General features: G+C 35.5%; 1 protein-coding gene across 15 annotated transcripts in view; it reads left to right on the forward strand.

Moving 5' to 3' along the window:
- Positions 1–25,855, forward strand: part of SORBS2 (sorbin and SH3 domain containing 2) — a 300,348-nt gene that overhangs the window by 130,217 nt on the left and 144,276 nt on the right. For 14 of the 15 annotated variants that reach the window (XM_016143937.2, XM_016143943.2, XM_036228656.1 and 11 more), the window contains one exon: positions 10,377–10,515. The gene's annotated coding sequence lies outside the window, so the exon portion shown is untranslated. Of the gene's footprint in view, positions 1–10,355; positions 10,516–25,855 lie in introns of those variants that run through there. The other variant, XM_016143934.2, reaches the window with a different exon arrangement.

Below are 25,855 nucleotides of genomic sequence, written 5' to 3' on the forward strand. Positions count from 1 at the left end.
AAATTTCCACATTTGAATGTGTGTCTTTCACTTTATTTAAAACTGGAAAATTATTGGCTTCTTAACCCAACAGAAATTTACCCCAGTTATGACTGATAGCATTGACCATTTTAAGAAATCATACGTGGAAATCTTAAAGGTCATTTTGTATTCAAACTCAATACATTACTAGCCTTGAATATCTTTTCAAAATCACGTTTTCTCTAAAAAGAACAAATTCCACCATTCAATTTAGATTGTAAAAGCCCAGTAAACCACATTGAAGTGACCTTGTTCAAAGTTTCCTGAACAATGCTCTGGCAACGTGCACTTAACAGGATAAACAGTGGGTTCCTGTGTTGTATTTCCTGTAGATGATTATTATGTTTTTATTTCTCTTGATATCACTGATCATTAAATGTTAGTTTTAGGAGAAAAAAGAACCAACTACCTTACTATATTTAGAGTCAAAAATATTCAAATTATGCAGCTCCTAGGGCTTCAAACATAATGGCTGTTTTTCATGGCAATTTTCAGTCCACTAGGAAATGATAATGGGCCTGAAACTGGATGCCACAACTGTTGTAAGGGCTAGTCGTTGATGTTCAGAAGTTCTTTCAAAACTTCTGAAACTATTTTTTACATGATATCTTAATGGAAAGCCTAATAGTCTATGGTTATCTTTCAGCCAGTCCAGTCCAATGCAATAAAGTTGTTCTCCGATGATTGTCGGGTATGTTTCCAGTTTCAAGGAACAGATTACCTTAAGACAGCCTTTTAACCAGGGGAGAGACTGGTTCTCAAACAATGAGAAGCCCAGAGTGTGTTCAACTCTGTCTCCCCCCCCTTACCATGTGCCTCCTGTGGAGATACCTGCATGTCCACCAGTTAAGAGGAGAAGGATGAAGTACCCTTCTTCTCTGGAGGGTCTGTGTTTTTATTATGTATGTGAAGTATCTTGCCTATAGCTTATTAGTCAGAACAAACTGCAAAAACTCTGGGAAGATAAGTCTTTAAATAGACATATTATCAGGATTCTACAGTCAGATAAAAGCAAAAATAGGTCCTCAGTAGGTAGAAAGCAGTGTCTGCCACAACTGGGCTACATAATTTATTACTTATTTTAAAGAGTAATAAACATGGAAATAGTGTCTTGATTACAAAATATATTGTATCACTGAGAAACTTCAATGGAAAATGATCCTTAAATACTTGCTGGAAAAAAGAGGGTACATGCTTGAAGGTAAAAATGTAAGCATTTGCTTTGAATCAGAGGTCTGTTCCCCAGCCCTTTGTCTGCCTAAACACAAAGTAGCCATTACCGCAACAGGTTAGACCGTCCTGCGCCTTCCACTGGAGCCCAGTACAGTCCTGGCTCAGCCTCAAGAGTATGAACAAAGATTTTCCCCTCTTTTTTGCAAAATCGAGATATCATTACTCATTGCTTGACATTTCCAACATGCCTCTCTCATACCATCTTATTTCTTGTGCTTCCTTTTGTGACTAAGACTATTGTTGCTGTTTTTAGTAGGTTGACCTTGCTGGTTAGAGCATTCCCTCCCAAACTTTTCTATATCTGTCATAATAAAAGTGGGAATATTTGTAGGCGCACTGAGTTAAACAAACAGGGCTGCTAATAGCCAGAGGTGACTGGTCCAGGAGCTCCAGTTGCTCCAGGTCTCCTCTGGTCACCTAATAGCTGAGGGGATCAATATTGCAGAAACATCTATAACCTACTCTGGACACACCAATAGCTCTCACGAAGAGGTAGAAAGGACTGGATTAGAGGACAGATAACACAGCAAATATTAATGTGTCCAATCTCAGCAGGTTCCCGTTTCCAACCTGCGTTCATGTAGGAAGAGGTTTTCCTTGTGCACTTAGTATAATAATCTATAGTTCCTTCTAACCCTTGAATGTTGGTCAACAATTCTTTATTGTTCTTTACTCATCCTTTGTCTCACCGAGTTTCAAGGACACTTTTCTAACATTTTGTGTATTATTTGTGTGCATGAGTATCCTTGCGAAATTAACTTTTGTGGTCAGAGCAAAGGTGGAAATGTACCATGGATTCTTGGGTTAATTAGTTCATTTTTGAATGCCTCAGAAGAGATGTATTTTATGCTGTGCCTTGGCGATTTCAAAGTATTTTACAAATTTATAAAGAACATGTACAAAATAGTACATCTTCAAATATTCTTAAGCTATAATAAACATACCTCTGCCCAGAGTAGAAGAGTTTACGCAGCCTCTTCTAAGACAACAGGGCAAAGAGCAGCCACCAGCCTCTTGCTCTTTAGCCCAGGCCACGTAAATCCCTTTTATCCTCTCCCGTTGAGATCATGTGGCCCTCTGCCACAGAACAAGATCGTAGCTTCTCCGTTAGTGACCAGTAATTCATCATATGACTATAATGATACACAATGTGGACATGAGAAAGTTTTTCATGCCACAGGAATGATAATGGCCGGGTAGTGTTGTTGGTGTCTCTCTTCACATCTGTCTGTCTGTCTGTCTGTGTATAAGCTACTCGACAAACAATATCAGTTATGTCTTGCAGAGATCCAAGTGGCATAACTGGCTAGCAATATACAGACAGATATGTAATTTTCTCGACACCTCTAATCAGGGACCTCGGTTGAGTGATTAATACACTCTAAAAGAGTATTACATGGTTCTGAAAAAGGTCTGGAGATATGCTGTCTGAGTACAGGTAATTTGATTTATTTCAAATCTGTTTTAGAAGATAAATGCAAATTATTAAGATGATAGAATATATTATATCCTGAGGGGAAAACAAGTCACATTTCCCTCTTGAGACAGCTTTAAACCAAATATGTTGCTACAAAGGAATATATTTCAGAGAATCTTCTTGGTTGAAACAGCTCTTAATTAGAATGCATAGCGTTTTGCTTTTTATAGGATAAAATATTTCTTATTTCACAAGTTCTGACAAATGTATAACAAAAATGTCATTGTGTGTCGCTTAATGCCTTCTGAAGAACTTATTTAATCCTTTATTTATTCAACAAATACATATTGAGCACTTACTTTATGCCAGACACAAATACATGTGTGGGGAATACATGTGAAGGAAAGGGAAAACAGAAGCTTACAGGGTAATGCAAGAGAAACACATGAATCGATCTCTCAGATAAATGCAACTAGATTTCACACTCGTGGGAGTGAAGAATATGATTCTTCAAGAGTTAAAAGCAAAGCAAAACAAAACAAACAAACAAACAAAACCCACTTGACCTTGGCTGGATCAGGGAAGCCCTTCCTGAGGAAAGGACACTTCAGCTGAGGGCTGAGGAATTTGTGGTATTAACCACTGAGCAGGGGAGGGAGGGCCAGTGTGAGGAACAGTACACACAGGCCCAGGACGTGGCCCATTCCGGGGAGTGAGAGAAGCCAGAGAAATGGAGCTAGAAGGAAGGTAGGTGACATGGGCAGAGGTGTAGATGGTACCAGGTCTTGCAGAGCCTTAAACAGGCCACTTTAAGAAGGCTTATTGTAAAGATTTTTAGATCATATCTAACAATTTCAATAGAATACAGAATTCAAAAAAAGCGAAGTCATGGTTATATAAACAGCAGAGGCACTTTTTATATATATGCAGGATTCAGACAGTATGTTTAAAAACAAAGTTTGAACTAGGAAAGTGAGTTTTAACAAAGGTTTTCTGAACTTATTTCTATATAATCTCTTGCATCTGATAATAGTTCTTTAGCCATTCATTAACATTTTCACCTTATTTGGTGAAGTCCAGTGCCAGATTGCATAATAAGACATGGGATGGCAAATCATCTCCTAAAATTTATTTGCTTCAGATTAGTAACCAGGTATTAGAAATTATTGGACATATAATTTGACAACTTTCAAAATATTCCAGCTGCAGATGTAGATTGGGGTGGGGGGTGCCAAATGTAATTTACATAAATCCAAGCAAAAATAGACTTTAGAGTTAGGTCTTCTGCCTGGCGCCTCAGGGCACAAACGTAGAGCCCTGCGTGACTGGTTTCCCCTCTCAAAGGCATTTTTTCATTGTTGAGCTCTCAGACAATTGAGGTTCCTGTAGGCAGCCTGGCTGACACTAAGTGCACGATGCTATCAAGCATCATCATTTTTGTTGCATATGCTTCACTTCGTTTTGTGTGCTTGAAGCAGGCAGGTAAAAGATAATATTACACTTAATGTAGCCTTCATTTTGCATCCGCCATGCCTGACTTCAGGGCTCCACCCATTCCTTTAAGCTGCATATCTGATTTCCATAGTCTCTGTAGTATGAGAATCTGACTGCCTTTTCAATACAGCTTTGAAACTCACGCCAGTGTTTCGGGCAGTCTTGCTGCCCCTCCCTAAGCACTAAAATATCTAAGAGAATGATACATTGTTTTGGAATATTAGACAATGCTACTAAACTGACATGGGCCATGAAAGCCTTCAAACATTTATAGTTGGCAATTCACTTTTCAAAAGACTTCAGGGGGGAAAAATGTAACTAGAAAACAACATTCATGGGAAAACAACATTCACTTCCTTTCTGAGATCCTCTCAAATAATAGGAAGAGAGGAGGAGTCAATTGAGAATTTTCAGTTCTCTGGGGAAAAAAAATTAAACAATTCTCAAAGAAGCTCTTAAGATAGATGTATTCAAGAAACCACGCACATAAAAGTCTCTGGAAATCATCATAATATCGGAAAAAAATTATGTTTGACCATATATGGAAACCTGTAATTATTCTACTATATTTTAAGTATTTAACCAACAACAGCACTTACAATGAGCCAGACTTTTCTACATTCCTTTAAAGTAACTATTTAATTCTCGCAATACTCCAATGAGATAGGTCTTATTATGGAGAAGGAAACTGAGGCACAGGAAGGTGAAATCACTGACCCGACATTACATAAAAGTGGCAGGACCAGGATTCAAACCCACACACGCTGTCTCCAGACTCTCTGCTCTTCAGCATTATGCATTTTTAAAAATTTTTATGAAACAATTAACCAATTAAATGAGAAGTAAAGCTACAGATAGTCTCTGCATGCAACTTTGGGAGTTTTAAATATTACCAACGTAGGCCCACTCTCTCTCTTACAGTGAAAAGTTTATTTTTGTAAAGCCATCTGGAGCACACGATGCTCTGGTGGCCACTTGAAAATGTGAGGAGTCTTTGGCAACTAGTGAGATCATTCAAAATAATGTGCACACTTATCTAAGGGTGGGACCGAGGTGTGCCAAAGAATAACAGCAGGCCTCTTTACAATTGGAGAGTTGAGTTAATAAGATCCTCTCCTAAGATATAAATACCCTCTAGAATAGTTTGGACTCTGTGGACCATGCCTTAGCATACATTGTTTTAATTAGACCAATACTTGGCTGAGAACAGTCTCAATTTTCATTGTGTGCTATGGAGGGAGAGAAGGAAATGTATAACCAAACTGACTTTCAACACTTCTAATTTTTTTTCCTCCTCACCTCTGAAAGATTCTTCCTGCTTGAGCCTCTGAAACCAATCCTGTCATTATGGAGAGTTTAAGAAGCTCAGTTAACATGGCAGCTGGTCCCACTTGTGACTTACACCAGTGTTTTGTAACCAAGCCCTTATTTTTTGGAGCCTGAATCTCTGTCTGGTATTCTCGTTGCTCTGAGACTAGTGCTGTGCTCTCTTTATTCAGTCTTGAGCCACTAGGGACCTCTGTCAGATCTGAGGAGGCATAAAATGCCTCTTGCCAGGCTCCTCCTGTGGGTTGCAACACCCACCCAACCCCCTTGCTGTGGGTTTCCAACATCTATTCAGGTTTTGTCCTCCCAGCACCTGACAATTTCCTAAGCAGCTGCTCCCTGGATCCTGGCCCCTCTGCATCTGGTCTGATAGGCCTCACCGTGGCCCATCAAACTCTCAGTGCTTGCTTTTACATTAGAATCACCTGGGGGGCTCTTTAGATATGCAGATGCTTGAGTTTCATCTAGGTTACTTAAAGCGAACTCTAGAGTTCGATCCAGGATATTGGTATTTAAAAGAATTCTCTCGATAAGTCTCATAAGTACCCAAGGATGAAAGAACTGTATCAATTTCTCTTAAATTTTAATGTGGGGATGTTGTAAAAATGTACTTGCTGGTTCAGTAAGTGAGGGGTAGGGCCTGAGATTTTGCATTTCTGAATAAGAGCCCAAGTGATGACTTTAATGTTGGTCCACAGGCCACTCTTTAAGTACAAGGCTCAGTGGTTCTCAAACTGTCATAAAGAATCACCTGGGGACTTGCTAGAGATGTAAAATTTCAGGACCCATCTCAGACTTACTAGGCCTAAAACTGGGGGTGAGACCCAGCAATCTGTTTTGACAATTGGAGAACCACTGGCCTAGATGGCAATAGAAATAGAAATTAATGCAAACCACATATGTAATTTAAAATTTTCTAGTTGTCACATTTTAAAAAGTGAAATGAAACTGGTAAAATTAACTTTAATAAAATATCTTATTTAATCTTTTTTGCATTCTATGTCTTCCAAGTCTCATGAGCATTTTACACTTATATGCCATCTCGGTTCTGACTAGTCACATGGTAAACGCTCCATTGCCATATGAATCCACCATATTGGACAGCCAAGTTCTAGAATTATGACAGTGATAACAGCATTAGCTGTTATTGAAGGCTTGCTGTGTATCAGGCATTACCTAGTCAAGCATCTTATGTGCTTTGTATAAGCCCTACCATGACTCTGTGGATCAGTACTGTAATTATTCCCATTGTATGCAGGCGAGGGCTTATGCCAAAAGCCCTACTTACTGTTTCGTCAATGTAAAAAGCCTACTCTAATTTAAGCATTTCCCAATTATTTTAAATCAATTTATTTGTAAAAAGATAATGAATATTAATAAAATCATTAACATTGGTACAATTGTTAAGACATCTATAGCTTATAAAAGGCATCATAGTTCGGTAAGTAGAAAAGTCCAAATTTAGTATTTTCTAACCTTTTAAAATATGCCAAAAGCCCAACAAGTACTCTTCTGTGACATCAAAGCTGCTGAAAGGTTCTTATTGAGAGGCTATTTGGACAATAGGGATCTTTTGGGAACGAAGGAGACTGCGGCGAGTCACATGGCAGGGTAAGATTTATCCTGAATGGAAGTAGCTAGCGGGTTATCATCTGTTCATTCAAGTGCAGATTATGATACAAAATGACTCTAATAATTCAGTAATGCACCACACAACAAAGTTTAGGATCGTGGACCACATATACAATGGTGGTCCCATAAGATTATAGTAGAATTGAAACATTTCTATCACCTAGCGACCTCATAGCCCTGGTAATGTTTTAGCTCAATGCATTACTCACAGGTGGTGATGCTGGTGTAAACAAACTTACTGTACTGTTAAAAAAAAAAATTCAACTGAGTAAATTTGAAGCTCTAAGTGGTTTTATTAAGTGATTTGTGAATGGGATAGCATCCACCTAGCAACTAAGGATAGCACAAAATGGAGGGTTTGTATAGGAAGAAAGGCGGGGAAAGGGAACTATTAAAAAGAGAGAAGAAAAATTATTTTGGAGCCAGGACACCCTTTCTTTGGGGGAAGAGAAATGTGTCATTAGGGTTTCCTGAAGGGTTTTAATTATGCAGATTGCATCTTCTTTCTATGGAGGAACGAAGAATGGTGACCGGTTACCTTACTGGTGGTCGGTTATTGATTCCAGAAAATTTCAGACTGGTTGATTATGATTCCAATGATTCCATTTCTGGGAGAGGTGGAAACTGCAATTAGATCAGGTATTAAATCTAAGTTTGATGTCATAGGATTTTAGCATGAGTGATGTCATTTTGGCCCTGTGGGTTTTTTCTTAGACTGTAAAACGGTGTGCCACGTTACATAACCAGCAGCCTCACACATCTCTTGCGTTTGCGGCTTCTCTCGATTGCATCATTTCCTCTTGTGCCTGATTTAATCTCGTGTTGCTTTGTACAATAACCTGCTGTACAGGTTTGTAGCCTGGGAGCAAACAGGCTAGGTGAGTAGTTAGGCTGTTCTGCCTAGGTTTGTGTAAGTGCACTCTGTGATGTTCGCACAATGACAAAATTGCCTAACAACACATTTCTTAGAACATATCCCTATATGATTGTAGTTAAATGTGAGGCAATTAGCTTCTCTCAGTATTGATGTAGAAAGCAGGCAGCTTGGAATTTAAAAATAATGATTGACTTAAGAGTCTAATAGCTCATCTTTATCAGTTTCCTTAACTTCCATAGTTTCTCAAAGAAGGCCAACTTTTAAATATATTTTCCTTTTCATTATAAACGACTATAAGAAGGAAAAAATAAAAACGATTAAAAATTTTCTGAGGCTAGGTTCATTTTTTGTCAAAATTGTCATTTATCATTTTGACCAAGTAATGTGAATATTCTATTTTAAACTGACAGATATTTAAGACATATTAAAATGTAACCATTTAAAATAAATAAACAGAAAAATGCATTATTCTACAGGTGTTTTTTAAAACCTTGTGGTATGTTTTAAAAATATCTAATCTTATTTAAAATTTTAATTAGATATCTCAAACTTAAGCTGTAGTTTTTTTTAATCTAAATATTTGTGTAGTTTTAATATGTGTATTATGCTGAAGGAGTTCACAATTTTACCATACTACTTGAAATATAGGAATCACATTTTTTTACATATCGTGCATATTCCTCAGTATTTTTTTAAATTTATTTTTCACTTATATTAAACATACAACATTATATTAGTTTCAGACATTTATATACCTTACGAAGTGATCACCCCCATAAATCTATACCCACCTGACAACGTAGTTGACTATATTCCCTATGCTGTACTTTACATCTCCATGACTATTTTTATGACTGGCAATTTGTACTTCTTAGTCCCTTTCACCTTATTTCACTTGTAATAATAGTTGTATCTTTTTTTTTTACATATCATGCATACTCCTTAGCATTTTCCATAATCAGTTTCCGTGTCTTTCTTTAATTACAAGGAAAGAATTGGATTTGATCTGTCTCTTAACCAACTTTCGTCATATTAATTGTGAAATATATGGTGGTTTTATACTTGACTAAGATCAGAGACTCTTCTTTCACCTCCTTTCACCTCTCAGCAGGACTCACTGACTGCTTAAGCATTCTCTTTGTTATGAAGTTTAAAGGATTCGCAGATTTCATATGCTTACCATAAAGGCTTCTATAAAAATATTTAAGTGTTCCCTTGGTAGGAAGTAACTAGTTTTCCTTCTTAGGGGTGTAAAAGACATAATGAAGCAATGGAAGCCAGGAGTTGGTCTGATGACACATAGCATCTTCCTTCAGTCATAGTATGAAGAGATCTCATCTCTGATTGCTACGGTTTGAATAGTCTCATCATGAGAAGAAAGAAGCTGTAAAAGTTTGTAACAGATTTTGTCTTTATTCTTTACATTTTCTGAGTTTGTGTGCTGTAAACCACTGGAAGCAAGGGCACAGTTTATTTGGCCCATTATTGTGTTCTCGAAGTGCCTGGCATGTAATAGGCCCAGAAGTACTTGCCACAAATATTTGGTGAATGAATAAATACATGCATGAATGAAATGAATGGATGAATGAGTAAATACAACTTTTAGATCTTAATTTATAATTCTAGAAATAAAATGAAAGCTCAGAGTTTATTGGTAACCCAGTCTGTACTATTTCTTCATTGGCCTTTGGAGGGAGAAGCAAGTGATCGGTGTCTGCCTGCATCATGTCACTGAATGGTCCCCATTCTCTGCCAACAGATAAGAAATGTCAACAGCTTAACCCAGTAGCTTTCAAAAATAGCATACTTGATGAAACTGGAAATTTGGGTGCATGCTGGAAATAAACCATTTGCCTTCAGCCTTAAGAAGGATAGGCTGACAATAGATATTCCAATCAGAGATATCTAAAAATATTTTTTAAGACCCATGTATAAGTGAGCAATGAAATATCAGAAGAAGTGTCTTCCCTCTCAGTAAGGTATAAATAGAACATCTTACTTTCAATGAGTCAGGTAAGTCATTTTGAAAACTTCAGGATTATGGCCAGGCACTCTGTTTCTTTAAGATTCCAGTCAAGTTTTCTTGTTTGTTTGTTTTCAATAGTGCCGGGCAGTTTTCCTCAAAATTTAAACGACTATTTGAACAGTAAACCAAGTTGGTGTGGGTTTCCTGGTTTGTGCCCTCCCCGTCCCCGTAGGGGATGGGGGGGTGTGGCGATTCGGACACGATTTTTTCATCACTTTGCAGACAAGTCCGGCTGCTGTTAATGCTGAAAATAGCTCAAATGCTCTCAGAACAGTAGCACCACCCAGCAGCTGGGATTCTTTCCTCTCTTATTTGCCTTCTCTCTTGCCTTTTTTTTTTTCCCCTTTCAGACACTTGGATTGGACTTAATCTTAAATCTCTGGAGTTCAAGACCTTTTAAAAGGGGCTAAATAAACAATCTCTACATGTAAAGGCCACTGACTCTTACTTCCTCTGTTCAGAGCAACTGTTGAACCCTGCTGCCTGGAGGTAAGAGTTTTATTCTGGAATTATTTAATTGGTTTATGATATGTTTATGACTAATGCTTTTTAAATAAGTTATTTATAGTGAAAATAAGCAGGGGCTGCGAATGATCTTCAGGTAAAAATGGTGTCCAAGAATACAGCAGGAGCATCTGTACATTTTTGTGGCTGTAATTTTAAACTTTGCTTGAAGCTCCCTGTCACGCTGACCTGTAGTGCAGACCGGCCTGTGCCTGAGCTGCCCCAGAACCTTAATTACCCCTCTTTGCCAGAGCAGTGAGCAGCCCTTTGAGACGTCATAATTTTGTTGTTTAGACTGCTTACATATTTCTAACTAATGAAGGGCATTGTTTTGAAGGAAAAAGATGCAACCACCTGAGTAAAGAAAATCTAGTAGTAATTGTTCTTTAAGGACCACGAGCAAGCTCTATTTTATTTTGTTCTTTTCGTCACTGTTTGTTCATTGCTAGTGTGAAAGGAGAAGTTGTTTGTTTGTTTTACTTTTTTATATGTCCCTAGCACAATTCGGTGACTCAGATCTGAGAATTCCTCACCTAGCCAAAAGTCTTTTGCTAGCAGGTTTCTCTAATGTGACAGCATTATATTGTGGATAGTTTCCTGTGTCTCCCGTCCCCCTCCTCATGCTTGCGCTCAACATTTTTGCAAAGTACTTTGATCTATGGACTTTAACTTCAAACACAACATTTACTTTGGTTGTGGATATTGACTACAGTCAGTAAAAAGTCTTTTGTTGTTGTCGTTAATGCTTTTAAATAATTTCCTTTAAATAATCTATTGGGCTTCAGTTTTCTCACACTGATATGTCTTACGTTTTACTTGTGAAGGGATCCCTAACTGCAGGGAAAAGTCTGTTTTATGGCAAGGGTCTCTCACCAGATAGACTTTATGATAACTCTCTGCTCCCCAGCAAGCAGCAAATGACAGTGCAAAGAATCTGATTCTGTCAACCTCCTCATTTGATTGCCCTGCTGACTCAAAATTACCATTATGCCCTGGGGCCTAACTGTTGCCTTTTTAACAGGGACACTGAAATCCTTGGAATTTAAAAATTCTTGTCTCCAAAAAAAGTTTATTGATATCACTGATGACGTGTCAAAAGAAAGCATGCATTTTAAACACACAGAGATCTTCTGGGTAACTTTAAAAAAAAAAAAAAAAGAAGAAGAAAAATTAAAAAGAAAGAAAGAAAAGAAATTTTTCAAAAAAGGAAAATAAAGAAAAAAAAATCCTCTGTAGCCAAACGTCTGTTCTGATAGTAAAATTTATGATGAATGAAGAATAATGAATAATAATAATAATAATAAAAGTATTTCCTAAAATAGTCAATGTGGCACTTTCTAACCATTCAATTAACTTCTAGATGTTCTCTTTATTTTAAAGAAAATTCATGTAAATATTACATATGTTTGTTACCTTTTTTTCTCCACCCTAGGCAGAGGGCATTTTCAAAGTGCTCAGCCAGATACTGAGTTTCACGGTCCCTGGCAAACTGTGGTCCCTGGCAAACTGTCCCTGCCTGATCTGTTGCAGGTTAGGAGGAGAATGAGCTTAATCCTGTCAGGAGACCATTTAAGTCCAAGTCAAGGACTCCTCAGAGCTGATGCAGTCTGCTCCGGTATTCTGCACCTTGCTGAGAAGGAAGGAAGCAAGTGTCCACAGGGCAAGATTTCAGAGGGGTGGAGCTAGGGAGAATGCTGTGGGAGAGGTTTCTCTGGATTAGATGCAATATGATCTCTAGAATTTGGACTATTCGTAGAAAAAATCTGATTTTTTTTTTTTATTTCCAAACACTGGACAATTAATTGCTACTTTCCCCCACCCCTTCATTCTGCATTATAGGGAGCATTTTAATCATCCCATTTTTGTGATGGGTCAAAATTCTAAGTCCTTCAGTTATTTTGAACATAGACTTGACTTCACTGCCTTTGGAGGTCTAGAATGTTCTCCCTCCTGATGCTAGGAAACTGTGAGCTGGCATTGCTGAGTGCAAGTGTATCCCTAAAGGTAATACAAGTTCAGTTGCAGAATCCAGTGGCACCAGGATGAAATTGGAGTTTAGAGGATGGTAGACAGCCGTTTCATTCTCAGAGAAGCCATTTTTTCCTCTTTTGTTGTTGTTTTGTTTCTTTGTGTCTCTTCACCCCTTAATTTTACTCTGAAACTTTGGATTGTTTGAACGTGAAACTTCAGGTGAAACCTAGCCAAAGCCACTGAGTTTCACACAGGTTCCACATGAAAGAAGTATTCTACCCAGTGTTGCTCAAAACTTGGCCCATGTTTTGCCAAAAGTTTCATGAATGTCAGTGAGCCTGGATTTGAAACATAATCCAAAGCCAGGTGACTTCTAGTGACTCTGAGGCTTAATCGTATAAGTATAGAATCTGTCAAACAAGGACATCCCTTATTTTCACATCTCCTGTAATTTCATTGTGTACACACATTTTTTTTCCAATAAACTCCCATTTGGTCTATGATACTTTAAAGCCAAATTCAATCCTAATATAAACTTTTATAGTTGTGGTGTTTAAGCACTGGCAACCAGAGTTTGCATTTTAAATTCCTACACAGTCTGAACCACAGTGGTGTGAACATGTTGGTATAATTCAGCTGAAGGAAGTCCCAGGAGAGCCATGGAATGTCTTTCTTTGCTTAAATATACCTCTGTGCTCATGAGGAACAAACAGTAACATTTTTGTCCTGATCTAGCCACTTGACAGTATGCTTTTTGTTCACTCTCCAAAGGTGGTGTCAAATATATTGGTGGAAAAAATAATAAACTTCCAGATATTTTTTTTTCGCCTGTTCAAGTGATACGCTCCTAGAGAACATTGTAAGCATTGAAAAGTTCAGTACTATTATTTGTAACGTAATGTATATGAGAATAAAGACATACTCAGCAGAGACAATTTCCTTCAGAAAAATTTGGTGATTTGGAGCTGATGTGTGTGTGAATAGTCAGTAGGGGCACGCTGTGAAGGGGTGTGTGTGTGTGTGTGTGTGTGTGTGTGTGTGTGTGTGTGTGTTGGGTGGGGGTAGTGGTAGGTGGAGAGGAAAGCGGATTTGTAAGCTTTGTACAGCAAATCTGTCACATCTAAAACAAAGATAATCAAGCCCAGGATCCGAAAACATTTCTTTCTTTTGTTAATCATATAAATTTGTGTTGGCTGAATATTGAATTTTTTTGGTATTATTTTTCTTATTGAACACACCACATTCTGATCATTAGGATTCCAGAAATGGCAAATAACTTCCAATGAAAATATGTCCAATTGGGAGAGCTACGTAGTTGTAGATAAAGTTGCATGAGCCAGTCTCAGAAAGATCTACAGGGATCTTTAGCCGTTGTTGATGCTAAGCAACCCAGGAAACTAGGATTTGATATGTCACTTTATTAGTTGAAGCATTTCTCAACTCATTTGAAGGATTTGCATAAAAATGAACTTATGGCTTCACTAATGATTTAAGCAGACTAAATTTAGTAAGATTTATAGTTATTTATTATAAAATTAAATTGTCATCAAATTTCATTTTGAAAACTTTGTAGTCATATTTTTGTTTAAAAATATAGACTTTGTATTTATTGTGTTTTAGCAGGTGGTTTACAAAATGACTGTAATTAATCCCATACTAAGTGAAGCATTTGAAAAGCTAATAATAAATAACAAAACTTGTGGGCTCTATATGTAAGAGCTACATTTGAAAACTGACCTCACTATTCAGTGTAATATGTATCAGCATATCTTATTTTATCCCGAAACTAGTGCAATAAGCCAGAGGAAAGAAGATGCTGAAATGGAGGTGCTAGAGAAAATAAGAGACAACAATTCAGGACTGTCCTATTTAGATTCTCACTAAATACATCAAGATATAAGGAGCTCAATATTTGGGAAACAATCATCCATAACAATACAGGAAAAGGGAAAGGGTACAATACCAGGTTGAAAATAAATACCAAATCTGTGCATGTGTAAATGTTTCTTTAAATCATTATAAGGCCTTCTCCTTTCAAGAAAGACCTCACTAGTCATTTAACAATGCAAAAATCAGTCCCTTAGAAATCTCCTGTGCTCAATTTACAGTCAGAAAAGGGGGTCCATGTAATACTTATCCATTCCTCTAGAATATATTATTAAAACTTAAATTTATATATGCATTGTATTTGTTTTCATAAAGAATAAATTAGTATCAGTCTGATCAGACCATGATGACACAAAATAAAGTACCCCCTAACATACCTAAGAGAATCATTTACCTGAAGCACATAAACAGTCATTTCCAGGAAAGTTGCTGTTCTCCAACTAAATTTTTATTTGTTGTTTGGATATTATAATCATCTCTAAAATAAGAAGTAGTACTTAAAAACTTAAAATAATGCTTTAATAATTACAATACTCAAATACAACAATGATCTTAAAGCCTTCTTCTCATACCTGTCCAAGATGGACTGTCAAAAAGATGTGGGCTTTTCTTACAGGTTCAAATGTAGAGACTGTTAGGAGATGTCAAGTCTCCTTAATGCCACTCTCATGCTGAGCTTATTCTGGGGAATTATGGAGTAGAAGACCCCAGTGACTCTCTAAATCATTCTTATCTCCATGGGGAAGTCAGCCCACTGGGTTTGAGTTAAAAAAGAGAACGAAGAAAGAAACTCCTCTTTCTTCTAATTGGACTGAGGTCTTCCCTAAGACTCTTGGTCCAACATTTTTTTTCTTTTCTCATTATTTCCATTATTTCCACTTCTCTTTTTCCAAGAGAAACAAAAACCTGTCCTTGCAAATTTCACCATTGTTGAGTTATTGAAGAAAGAAAAAGCCCCAAGGTAGCTAGCTTTGGTGGCTGCAAGATTCACACACGTTACAAAGCTGGCCCATGTCCCTCTGAGTTAGAACATCTTTATATGCCTTATAGACAGAGTTATGTTTAATAACTTGAATACTTCATATCGGAATAAAAATAAAATGGACACAAAGGCAGCCCTTTAGATCAGAACAAAATGTCCATTTTTTGTTAACCAAACTTTATTTTAGAACAATTTTAAACTTACAGACTGCTTTCTATTAGAATTTGTCCAGTGTTTCTCAATGATTAGACTGGCCTTATGGGTTCTGGGGAGGAAGACCCCAGACATAAAGTGCCATGCTTTCATGTCATATCAAGGGTACGTACCATCAACATGGGGTATCGCCGTGGATGTTGGCCTTTGATCACCTGGCTGAAGGAGTGTTGGTCAGGTTTCTCCACTGTAATGTCACTCTTTCTCCCCTTTTCCATATTGTATTCTTTTGGAAGAAGTAACATTGTACAGCCCACACTAACGGAGTAGAGTTATGCTCCTCCTGATGGAGTATCTAAATTATTTGGAATTCTTCTGCATGAAATATTTGTCTTTTCTCTCCAATTTATTTAAGTTCAATCATTTGTTTATATCAGAATGAATACACGGATATTTATTTTACACTTTGGATTATAATTTAATGCTACTTTACTTATTTTGTTGCTCAAATTTTTCCAGCTTTGTGTATTGGCCACTCTTTTGCTTGGTTCCTGTATCCCTTTGACATATTCCCATCATCGTGAGGGTTTTTCTCCTGGTATCATAAGGTGCTCCAGGCTTATTTTGTGTATTTCCTGCCTCAGTCCTAGAATCAGTCATTTCTTCAAGAAGCTCTGGTTCCTTTTATTGAAGAATGATGTTAGCAACCAAGACCAGGGCATCCATTTTAATATTTGAACACGACCTTATCAGCCACTTTTTTTTTTTTTATGGATTTTTAGCCTGTAGCTGATAATACCTTGATGTGGTAGGTAAAGATAAGCTTTCTTGCTTTTTCAGATTAACAGCCTACATGTTGCCCTCGCATACTCACCTGTCCTTCATTTTGAAACAAATTCAATTAAATCTGATCAAATCTGTTTTTTATTGTTAAGTTTGGTGGGAGATTCAAGGTCTTAGATGTAGTCCTCAAAAGTCTTAAATGCAGTGTTATTAGGAAGAAATCAATTGTTTCTTAAATAAATGTAAGGACATTATGCGTTATTTAAAATATGATCAATCAAGACTATTAATTGAATATGGAATTCTGTTACCAAGCCTTCCACTTATTGTGTGCAAAAAACTGTGCCACATACAGATCACTCTGGTGGGACAATCAGACAACACACTTAGATAATAATAACAGTTGATAGAAGAATATGGGTGATGTAGAGGTCCACAGGGCTATCATGACATGAATGTGCCAATGGCATAATGAACCAAAGATATGACTTGGCTGATTGAAACAAAAGATAAAAGACAGCAAAAAAGAATCAGGTTAGTAACTTGATACTATGGGAATAAAATAATGTACTCTTATGAAAAGTCAGTTAGATATTAGAAAGGATAGAAAAGAAACATTAATCTCTTGTTCTAAAGATAAATTTGGGCCTGAAAAGAAAGAAATTGAATTTAGTTTAATGGAAAAACACATGTACAGCATGTGTTTTTAAAGCATTGTATTTTGGTTACTCTGACCGTTGCATATCCTGATCCAAGTACAACTTTGAATTGTTTTAATTCTAGTGGAGTCATTGCTCTTGACATGTATTCAGCTCAGTGGTACTGCTCTCATTCAATTTTGCAAGCCTAAGAAATTTGGTTGGTTTTTAATTTAGTTCCAAGTAGTGTTCATAAATTTTGTGTTTGCTTAAACTATTTAAATATTTTAAAACTACACAGAACTCAACTTTTAGAACAAATTCTTAATGTTAAAAATACCCAAGAATAAAAAACAAACAAACCAAAAAAAAACAAGAATGTTGAAATAGTAACATGTGGGTGCATTTTATGTGAATTTAATGAACATACAACCAAATAGAGTTAACAAATATAGTTTTGATCTATAGATCAAAAAATATTTTGTTTTATATGATTACTTTTACTATGAAAGTATTCGCTTTAAAAAAAATTGTTATTATATTTAGACAGAAGACCATGGTTAAGAATGGAAAACTATCCAGAAGCAAGTTAGATTAGAAACCACATCTTGTGGTTCCAGTGGTGCCAAGGGTTGGAAAGTATGGACTGGCATCTGGTCGACCTTCATGTGCACACCTGCAAGTAGACCAGAACAGTGAGCCTGTACTGAAGGATTCAGCTGGGAAGTGTTGGAGATAAAAAGAAAGTTCTGTGCTAATGTAAGAAGGTGTTAAATGTCAAGGATCTAGGCCTCATTATGAAGTAGGAAGTGGTCATTGTCTCTGCATAGTGCGGTAAAATGCTAACTTTGGAAGAAGTAAATAGCTTTATCATTTCTTAGAGGTTGAATTTCAGTAAGGAATCAAATTGTTTACTATTGAAATTATTTTATAATGAAATATAAATTGTTTTACATTTTTAATTTATTAAAATAAAAATTTTAATCAATTATTTTATTTATAGATTGTTTTTATAATTTGAAATATAAATTACTTACATAAATATGTAAACAATTGTTTACAAGTTGTTTAATATAAAAATTAATAGTTTACCATTACTATTTCTGACACAGAATTAAGTCATCAAAATCTGCTTTTAATATCAACTATGATTATTTTCATTCAAGAGAGAATAAAACCAAAATTAGATATAAACGAGTTTCTAAATTTTATATTCATATCACAGACAACTGTGGCTTATGATGAAAAACTTTTAAAAACCAAGTAAAAGAATAAAAAACTGAGTGTAAAGGTAAATTCAGTAAGAGATGATTTTTTTTGTATAAAGAATAATGAAAGGTTTTGTTGGTAAAAAACTTCCTTAAGGTGACTGCTGGTCTCATTCTAAAATATATATCATGTTAATTTATGTTCGAGCAACTTTACTTTAAAAATTAATGGATGCAATTTATGTTCCAAAATTAATTTAAAATTGGCACTCAGGCTTTCTTTGTCTCATGTGGTGAGATTCATCACTTAAGAACCTGAGCTTGTGCAAAACTTGTCTGGAAACAAAGTGATAATTTTTATGCTAAGGTGAGAAAACTTGATTGGAGTGAGATTTTTATCTCCTTACCATATTTTATCTATTTCGGATAGCGAAATTAAACAAAAAGCATCGAGGGAGAAAAATCATTTTGTGTGCACATTGTAATTTTATATATTCACATACATCCTTTTTCTAGTCAATATTCTGAATGACTAAATAAGAGCATATGTGTAAAAACACTTGACAGAAGACCATTTTGTATTTTTCAGTAAACATTATAGCTTGGTAATTTTAACACTTGACTGTGTTTTTCAAATAACCTACATATAAATCAGAAAGGAGGGAAAGCGTTTTAAGTGATTATAGAAAATGACTTTTAATGCCAAAAACAATTTCATATTTATTGAAGAAAATATTGTCAAAAAGATCTTTTTATATTGCTTCAGTCATTTATTACTTAAAGACTCCTACCATCCTATATGAATCATATGGAGTTTAAAATTTAATACTCTGACACTCTGACTGTAGACAAATCTCAATGCCGAAAACATTTATAAATTTCAAAACAACCTTTCAAGATAAAAATCCACAACCAAACATAGGAAAGAATTGCTTTAACCTTAAAAAAAAGCATCAGTTAAGAACCTATATCATAAAAGTACACAGAAATATATGGACTGAAAAAATAAGAAATTCCTTTGGAGGAAGGGAGGATAGCTCAATCAAAGAGGTATACAACAGGCTTTAATTGAATTCAGATTGTCTTTTATTTTAAGATGAATGGTGGGCACATAGATATTTGTTATATTATTTTAATTTTTTGAATGTCTGAATAAAGACTTGCATCAGAAAGTATTTTCCCTCTAGCTCTCATGCCTTAAATTTAAGATACATTCTATATACAGAATAAATTTGTCATCTGCTAATATTGAAACAGTATTAATATTTTTTAAACTTAAAGCAGCCCAGATTTTCTGAAAATGTACAGAGAAGAAAAAGTGCAACTGGTATTATATTTGCCCTACATTTTTGTATTTTCGCCTAGGTTCAAAACGTCTATAAATGGTAAAATAGAAAAGAAAATAAATTTAGATCTTTAGCAGACAAATATTTATTGTAAACGTCCAAGTTCATTTTTATAGTGTGTATCATTGCACAAGGCATTGTTATATATGATTCTTTGAACCTACTAAATGTGATATTTACTCTTTAAATTATTAAGTGATTTGTCATTATGCTTTATGAGCATTTGTTTGAATCCTGCGATGAATAAGCATATTTTATCTTCCTGTTTTAAGATGCTATATGCAATAAATGTGTGAAAAGTGATTTTATAACATACAGACAATCCTCAGTTGAATTGAATTTATTCAAAAGATTCACATATATACAAATGTTCCTTCATTTTTACACTTAACATTTCTTTGATATCAGGGAGGAAAAGCCTAATAATTTTTTTCATTACCATTCCATAGGACTCAATGGTTTATTTTGAGAATTTTTATTTTGTTTGGGTTTTTTCTACTTGTTTCATGCATAGAATCATTCCACTGTGCTAACATAGAAAAGCTGGCAGACATCAGTATCTTTTTCAGAGTTTTGACAAATGATAAATAATACCGAATGAGTTTTTACTGTTCTTATTTTATGACAAGTAATTTTAAATGTACTCTTAAAATTCAGCACAAGCCAAAAGTTCGTAATTTTAAATCATAAAATTCAAAGAAAAAAAGAGAATTTCTATGTTTCTAGTAAAGTTCATGAAAGTATATGAAAATGTTTAAATGATAAACACATTGAGAGAAACTGTGAAATTCTAATAACACAAAGAATAACTTTGAATTTCCTCATATCATTAATAAAGCTGGGAAACCAAATATTACATAATTACCAAGAAGTACTGTTTGGAAGTGTTGTGGTACGCTCAAATCTAAGACCCACGGAGCCAATTGAGATGAATTGTGAGTCTTTATTAGCCGACTGGTGACTGACCCTCTACCATGCAGTTAGAAGAAGAGATCAGTCCCTAGCTTCCATTAAAGGCAGTTTATAAAGCCTAGAACCACACCCTGGTTAACAGGTAAGCAGATTACCACACTCTGGTTAACAGAATCAGAGTAAATCCTTAATGCCAGCTTACTGGAAAATTTTCCACCCTTAACAGAAGCAAATTGTAAAAAAAATTTAAAAGACTTTCAGATTACTGGTATTAGATGCTCTTGATTCCCTGACCTTCATCAGAATCTCTTCTCCTTTTGCTTTCTGTGACACAAGAATTTTCCTTCAATCTCTGCTTTCTTCTGCATTCCACTTACTTGTGCCTCTCTCTTGACCTTAAAGCTATTCCCTCTGGTTCTGTCCCTTTTATCTAATCTCCCCTGAGTTCACCTGTTTCCTCCCTTATGATACTCTCAAGATCTATCTCTCTATTCCTGATCTCTGTCTGGATTTCCAGACTCACCAATCCAAGTAACTGCTAGACATCTCATCTGAATGTCTACCACATACCTCAAATTCAGTAGGTCTAAAATTCATCATCTTCTAACTCCCAACCTGTTCTTCCCTAGAGATATACTTTAATAATTGTGTCACCTAATTACTCAGAACTAGAATCTTAAACATTCAAATTTTTCTACATACCAACTTGGTCACTACTCATCAATTCTGCCTACAGGCACATCTTCACCTCTTGCCCTAGCTAAAAGGCTGTTGCAACATTTTTGACTAGGATTTCTCAATAGTGTCCCGACCACTCTACACCCATTCTCTCTGCCTTCCAGTCTAATCCCTTAAGGCCAGAATTCTTTTACCAATATAAACACGTTTCACACGTAGACTTCGCATCAATAAAACTCCCTATTATATAGCATATACATTCACTTTGCTTTCTCTTCAGGCTTTAGGGATCAGGAAAATTGACCATGTCAACCACAGGAAGTAAATTCAGTACCTGGCAGGAAAATTGACCATGTCAACCACAGGAAGTAAATTCAGTACCTGGCGTTTAGCCTAAATAGCCCCATGTTTTCCCACATAAAAGGCAGAGCTTTTAACTTTTCCAGACTCAGTAGCAAAAAAAAAAGGGTGTGGTTTACTGTGCCAGGCATGGAACAGAGATCCAATGTCTGTCCTGTTACTTATCTCAAAGAACCCTTTACCTCAAATTTCTCCTGATAGAGTTATGACTATGTTCACAGACCACCTGTTTCATTGCCACTTATTAAGTATTGATATGACGGTTGTTGGCAAATGCTAAATGATAAACGTGTTAAAAACATGTTTAAAAATCTGTCAAAAGATTCTAACTATAGTCAGAATGCAAAGTTTTAAACCACAAACTCCATATGGTAAATATGTGATCATGGAAAGAGTCTTTAAGAAATCAATGGCTGAAGCATATAAAATTAACTTCTTATGACTATTTTATTCAATGAATATAAAATTGCTTAAGGCATTAAAAGTTATTATCTGGGGACACTTAAAACAGTTTTGGTTTTATTAGTAAACACAATTTCCTTCCTTTCTAATTTATGTGTAACATCATTCATCTTAGATATAAGCACAGCCAAGTGTTAAAGGTACCCAGCTATAATGTTCAGTAAAAAAATACACTAACAAAGGATACAATTGTATCCTGGGAGAACATCGAATTATTACCATCATTAAAGTAAATCTAACTATCTGATTCTCATGTTATGAAGGATGAAATTCTAAATACCAATCCTCAGGATCTTTTAACATTTATGGGATCATTGGCGTTTATGCCATTTAATCAATAATCGTTTGTTGAGAGTCCACTCTGTGCTGTGTCCTGGCCTCTGGGACAGTCTTCCCAGGGACTAGCTTTTCCTCTCTCATGGAGCTTACAGTGCAGTGTGAAACAGTTGTGGAAAGGTTCACTGCCCAAGTAGCAATGTTTCAAGTTGTAATAAGAGCTATGAAAGAAAGATACAGGAGACTAGGAGCAGAATCTACAATTTTGAGAACCAAAGGTCAATAAGAAAAAGGCTTCTAGATTTGGATCTTAGTAAAATTATTTGGACAATGAATTATTTGAGTGGGATGGAAATCAGAAGAGACATTGCACTATGCTGCGAATGAGAGCCCCTTTTTTCAGTAGCTGAGAGTGAAGAATAGAGAGATATGGCCATGATTCCTCCAAAAACCGATATATCAGGCATTATTATGAACAACTACTCTCTAAATGCAAATGAATTTATGTAATGGCCTTTGTTTCTTGGGGAAAATGCCTTTAGAATGATAGCTTGCAGTACTGGTACATATAAATTTCCCATGGATTATAGTGATAGTATTGTATTTGCTCTTATTTAAATATTGAAGGAGTATGATTTCTAAAATGACCTATGAAAGATGAATGTGACTTTGAGCAAATTTTATTTGAGCTTTGACTAAGGATTTTTAAAATAAACATCCAAGGAAAAAGTCCAACAGAGGAGTATTGAAACAAAACTGCTCAATGAATAAAGACCTTACTGATTGCAGCTATGAATTCAAGTCTTTTGATATAGATTCAGGTGTTTGCTTCAAAGCATATAAGAAATTAAAAGTGAAAGAAAAGGTTTAAAGTGTTCTTCACATTGAACTTCATTTCAGAGGAATACATAATTTTGATGTAAAAGATATATTTCTTCCAAGAATCAACACAAATGTGTGTGAGTGTGTGTGTGTGTGTGTGTGTGTGTGTGTGTGTGTGTGTGAGAGAGACTACCCAGTAGTCATATATTCCAAGGCCACTGGACTGAGAGTACATAAACGCCACTGTCTGATGGAATACATATATTCAGGTCTGCAAACCGAGCACTGTAACTTAGAGTGCTTCCTGCAGATGATTCTGACAGTTGAGTACTTATATACAAACCATGGTGATATCCAGAAGAAAAACACTTTTATATTTATAGGTTATTTCATTGAAATGGGTATCAATAAGTATATTTAGTCCTAGAAAATACAGCTGACATGTAGCACAAGCAAAATTATACTGATTTTCTGGCTATTTGTGGATTAGGGCCTGAGAATTTCTACACCACCATTCTTACTAACTGTGTAAACAGTTGCATGCCTCAATGTCAGCAACGTTATGAACAGCAGCCTCTACACAACCGTACATATATCAAATATAAAAGTCTATATTCTGGTCATCATTCTCTGTGTTAAAGATCTATAGCAGTTTCCACATATTACACTCATTCACATTAGTGGGCCAACCAATTTGTATAAGCTGTTGCCTGAAAGAAATTTATGTAAGAGTAAAATGAGACAACCATTATGGATATCATCCTTAAATACTTGAGCCTGATATTTACCATCCTGTTGTGTAGATCTAACTGGAGGAAAAGAAGATGTTTTAAAAGACTTGAAATGGCTGAGCTAATTTATACCCTTGTCTCTGTGATGTGTTATACAATATGGAGCAATCCTATACCCAATAGATTTCTCTTTGCTAGACTTTTGTGCCTTCGTGTAGTGATTATGTTACCTTGAAGGTACAGTGGTTTAATTTTTAAGAACTCAGAATAATAACTGTTAAAATACAATTGTCATGTTGGTACAAAGCAAGTGACATTAAAGATAAAGACTATTTTTATTTCTTGAAATTATTTTACAAAGGCATTAGTTTCTAAAGTCTCTTGAATATCAATTTTACAATGAAAAAAAAAACATTAACAAACATCTCTAAAAGTTAGAATGTACAACTATAGACTGAAATTTGATATGAGGTTTAGTTGTGTTTTTCTTGGCTGGGAATCAAAATTTGAAAAACCAGTAAGGGTATTTTGCCTTGCTCTTCCTTCTTCACATAGATGAATTTCCTGTCTTATTTTTGAGGCTCATTATGAAATGACTACATAACCCATCAGATGTTTCTCTTTATAAAATCATGTTTCTCGAAGGGGCTTTGTATGATCTAAATATCTTATGTCATAAAAGAAGCCCCTGAAGTCTAGAGAAGTGAGCTAAACTTGACAGTGTCTTAAAGTCTTCTAGTAGAAAATCAGGCACCCTGAACAGTGTGCTTTTTGCTTTTCCATGCAGTTCAATGAGGAAACCGCACAACAGTGGAGAAATGGAAACCCTCTTTAGGATCTTGTTCTGAGTTACCTATATTACCTACAAGCACACATAGCAGATAGATTTCTGTAGGCTGACCACATAATTGAAATTAAGCAGAGTTCGGCCCTTACATAACAATGAGCAGGACTTGAGTTTTTGGATGGTGTATGTATATATTTAATTCTGATATGATATGGACTGACTGATATAATTTCTTTCTGGAAAATGAGCTACCTAGAATCAGAATCCTAGACTAAAAGAGTGAACTTTGTGAAATATTCTCTTTTCCAGAAATCAACTGCCTAGGTTTTTGAAAAACACCATAAAAATCCATATAAACAGCAAAATTATACTGTACTATATAATTATGCTTTACTGAAGGGAAGATTTTAATTTGATTTACAGTAATTTTTTTATCTTACAGAGATACATGTTCTAATGTGAATAATGATTTTTTATGCCATAAACAAAATAACAATCATAAGCTGGATTGAGATCTTCTGTTTGATATTCTGGGAACATCCTCTCTCCAGGAAGTTATAAATAAAGAGTTTAGTTGATTTGACTTCTATTCTGCCAACCCCTGGTCTAAATAATTTGTGCACAATTAAAATTCCTGAACGTCTTCATTCATTTCACATCAAGCTGCCTTGAGTTTATGGTTTCTTTAAAACGTAACATTTTAAAAAATCTGGGACTCAAAAAAATTTTATTTTGCATGTTAATCACCATTAGATAATACATTGATATTTTCTTCATATCTGTTTTCTGACATTCAGAGTTAAATTTGTCCTTATAATAAATGTAACGGGGTACGAGATGAAGATAAGTGAGATGTACAAATAAGAATTTGACCCCATGTGAGCTATGAGGAATAAAAAACAATTTCCTTCTTTACAGGCAGAAGGAAAGGTCCTGAAAGAATAAATATGATTGTGATTAGTTCAAAATGGTGTTAATGATGGGTTCTGCACGGAGTAATGTTTGCTGAATGATAAGACGGTCAAAATAAGACCTTTAGTCCTTGTGCTCTAAGTTAATGGGTGCTCTAGCCCCTGATTGACAGTCAAATCTGGATTTTCAAGACTTGTAGCTACTTAAAGCTCTGTGAGAATTTTTATCCTGCTATTTCCTTCTGCTACTGGCTCCTAGTAAAAATATGACTGGCATGAGTCAGTATCTGATGTGTATGCCAAATTTCAAGTTGTGTATCTTATGACGTGAAAACTCTTCCATGTCCAACTCTGGTGCCTATTTTTTTTTTAGTTTTGTATGACTTTTCCTTTTGAATAATTTAAAGGAACATATTTC

The sequence above is a fragment of the Rousettus aegyptiacus genome, unplaced genomic scaffold, assembly GCF_014176215.1.
Source record: "Rousettus aegyptiacus isolate mRouAeg1 unplaced genomic scaffold, mRouAeg1.p scaffold_m13_p_11, whole genome shotgun sequence".
In the NCBI taxonomy this organism is placed as follows: Eukaryota; Metazoa; Chordata; class Mammalia; order Chiroptera; family Pteropodidae; genus Rousettus; species Rousettus aegyptiacus.